At 44.6% G+C, this 3,494-nt stretch overlaps 1 long non-coding RNA gene across 1 annotated transcript; it reads right to left on the bottom strand.

Annotated features, from left to right (window-relative positions):
• Positions 1 to 245: 245 nt before the first annotated feature.
• LOC131273170 (uncharacterized) lies at positions 246 to 3,032 on the bottom strand. The gene is made up of 2 exons (XR_009180330.1): positions 1,410 to 3,032; positions 246 to 727 (listed from the first exon to the last, which is right to left on the bottom strand). It is a non-coding gene; the product is annotated as an uncharacterized lncRNA (long non-coding RNA).
• Positions 3,033 to 3,494: the final 462 nt, after the last annotated feature.

The raw sequence follows: 3,494 nt of genomic DNA, 5'->3' as shown, positions 1-3,494 counted from the left end.
ACTGGCACTGAGAGTTTAACTGAATCAAAGATGTTCACACGAAAAGGGTACTTGGGATTGAAATCAGGAGCTGACCAATTTCAAATTTCATGCTTGCTACTTATTTTTTTCTCTAATACTTTTTCCTCACCTTTGAATGGCAATAATTACATGTGTTTATGAGGACATACCTATGAATTTTCTAATGGGTCCAGGCAATCAGTGAGTAGTTGATACTGCTTTTATTATCTTAATATGAGTCCGAGAACATTGAGAATGTTTATTGTCACATACACATACATTCTATCCCTCTCTCTCTCTCCCTCTCTCTCTGTCTCATACCCACCCACAGACAGACATGTGCACAAGCACAGAAACACACACAGCTGCTTTCTGAAAGGACATGGCAAGTAATGCAACTCCTGCTGTTCCTGTTTGGGCCGTTGGAATGTGTCAAGGTGCTTAGAAAGACCAGGTGCAAAGAGGAATCCATCCCAGAGAAACAGAGCCATGGCCTAGTTGACTGGTGGCTGCAAGAGTCTGCTGGGGATCATGGGACCTCTGTGGGGACCAAGTGACCCTTGCACTCAAGTCCGTGTCTTCTTATCTTCAGCAGCATCTCCATGAGCAAGTCCTAAACATGACTCAGTGTTCCAGTGACCTTCAGGTCTCTGGGCAAAGGGCCAAATGATCCCCCTCAGATGTCATCTTCCAGAGAAGAATGGTAGTTCACAGAAGCATATATTTTCTGAAAAACAATTCATTTAGTGTAGACTTGCAAATGGAATGAAATGTTTGTAGTGTCCTTCCTACTCTGTTACCTACCCAAAAACCATAACCAAATCTCCTAGAAGGCTGCAAGTGGTTTTTGTCTGAATTACAGTTTTTCTAGAGACCTAACAGGAATTAGGCATATAAGATCCTATAGGATGTGTAGATGGAAGGCAATCATTAAGTAATCTTGGAAATTTCCATCTGTGCCCTGGATATAGACAACCCCTTGCAGGTGGGGAATGAAGCTCAGTAGGCATTGTAGGGTCAGGAGAAGGGTCAGCCTCACAGAATTAAGGAACGCACCCAGAATGTGGAAATGAAAATTGAGACGTGCCTGAGACCTAGAGGAAACCATGCAGGCTGTGAAAGGATCACTCCTATAATAGATCTACTCCTACTGGATTCCTTAAGTGAGACTGATAGCTAGAATATACACTTCATAAAAATTTCTTCACTTAAGCAGCTCTGGGTCTTCCCAGACATAACTGAACTAGTTTTCAATCAGTCAAATTTTAGAAGCTTACACTTTGCATCTGGTTCCCTGAAGAATATTAACCAAACCTTCTCAGTTTTGCTTACTGGAATAAAAACCTCAAAGCAAAACCAAACAGAATGGTGTCAGGAGTATCTTCTGACCCAGGAAATCTGTAACTTACCTCAGAGGATAAAAACCTTCATATCCTTGAGTGCTCACTGAGAAAGGAGTCATGGAGACTGGCATGTAGGTACCTGCACAACACTTTCTAAACTCTGACTTATTTGGTGCTGAAACCAAAGGACAAGGTGAATGTGCTTGAGAGAACACAGGCCTGAGAAATTGCATGTATCCTCCTCACAAGGCCCCTGGAATATCTAGTCCTCACTATGTTTGTTTTTTTACTTGTTTTACTTCTCCCCTAGCCCTCTCCTTTGCCTATAAAAACCCTGGCTCCCATTCTCACTTTGAACAGGTTTTGGGAAGATCCCCCAGTTCCTTGCTTGTGCACTCACATAAATCACCTCCTCACAGAGACCTGTATCTCCTTGTGGCACAGGATTGGGGGTGAGGGGCCTTCTGTTGGAAATGCCCCTGCACAGGGTAACAAGATCCCAAAAGATTCTGTTTGGTGGTGCTAAGTTCACAGCGGTTTTCTTTCTGTTGCTCACAGCTGCAAGTCTCCTGAACACAGTTCTCAGCCCACTTTCATGTCATGATTTTTCATTTAGCTGTGTTCCTGGTGGTGACCCAAGTTACCATGTTTGAGCATGAAAGTTGATGTTTTATGAAATATAAAAATAAATTACCTTGGCAACAGGCTTCTTGGTATTTCTCAGGTACTTGTGCTAAAATCATCAGATCATGACTCAGAAAGGAAATTGGGAAGGGGAAGGTTAGAATAACAAGCTAGGAGAGGCAGGGCAAGATGGTGTCTGAGTGAGTGCACCTTATAGTCTCTTCTGCAAAGAGGTGGCCAAGTGGGGATGGAGTCTTGCCAGAGTGGGCTGTCTTGGGAGCTTGCAGGGTGGAGGGTGTGTGGATGTTGATTTGGAGAGACACTGACAGAGGTGCCATTTGCTAAAGGCAGAACTGCGGGTTACAAGTACAGAGGTTGGAAGCTGTGGGCTGGTGGGACCCTTCCCTCTGGGGCTGGCAGCTGCGGTATGCCCTGAGAACTGTTGGTTGTGCAGCAGTGTTCCTGGGCCCCATGGGCCCTGGATGCATGGTCCCCAGGTCAGTGTCCCCTGAGGCCTGATAGCCCGTGTTTCATGGACCTACATACCCTGGGTTTGCAGTGTCCCAGATTTTTCTTTCCCTAGTCCAGCACTCCTGGAGGTCCAGGATTGCCCTAGCCCTCCAGTTTTGGACTGATTCTGTGGGTGGGAGGGATTTGGTGGGGGGTGCAGCAGGGGGGCCTGGCTAATACGGGTTCAATATTCTGGTGATTCCCCCCACTTCTGTTCTTTTTATTTTTCCACTTGGAGGAGCATACTAGCTAGCTTGGGGAGAGCCTGGGAAGAAAGGAGTAGCGAATCTGCTGAGAAAGCCTATTCACCTAAATACCCTGGGACAGGAAACTTGGTCTGGGAGAAGGTGGACTCAGAAAATCAACTAGCCCTCTTGTAGCACACCTTAAGGAGAGGGACTAAAGGAGGTGCTTTCCAAGCTTCCAATAGCATACTTGGGGTTCCTGGTGAGGTTTGGGTGTTCTCTCTCTGGAAATTGTCATTGTTTTCTGTGTGGAGCTGGTTCAACAAGAACCCTCTTGAATCTCCTACCAGACCTCTCAGGTAGCTTTCCTGCTGCCCTGGAAGAGAGAGAAGTGAGAAGGGAGAAAGGCCAAATGTCAGATCCCTAAACATTTTATTTAACTGAAAAGAGGATTCCCCTGCTTGAAGCTTTGTCTGATATTTTCATGGTTTCTATTCTTCGTTTTCCTTCCTCTTTATCCCCCGAAGGCCCATTATTCTGTTTTTCTTTTTCTCTCTTTTTCTTCTTGTTGCTTGCTATCCCCTCCCTTTTGTCCCTTTTTTCCTTTTCTTTCTCTTCTTTTTTATTTTTTTTATATTAGGTGCTGCAGGGAGCACTTCACATTTGCTGTATTTCTTCATCCTCAATTTTCTCTTTTCTGTGTGTATTGATTTTGGCCACCTACACTATCCCCTTTCCTCTACATCTTTCTATCCTCCATCATTTATTGTTTCTCTTACATTACACCTCTCTTTGTTTGCCCCCCTATTTTTCTGACTTTTTATTTCTAATA

This window comes from Dasypus novemcinctus, chromosome 13, assembly GCF_030445035.2.
Source record: "Dasypus novemcinctus isolate mDasNov1 chromosome 13, mDasNov1.1.hap2, whole genome shotgun sequence".
In the NCBI taxonomy this organism is placed as follows: Eukaryota; Metazoa; Chordata; class Mammalia; order Cingulata; family Dasypodidae; genus Dasypus; species Dasypus novemcinctus.
The sequence above is the reverse complement of the archived record's forward strand: the minus strand, read 5'-3'. Positions and strand labels throughout refer to the sequence as shown.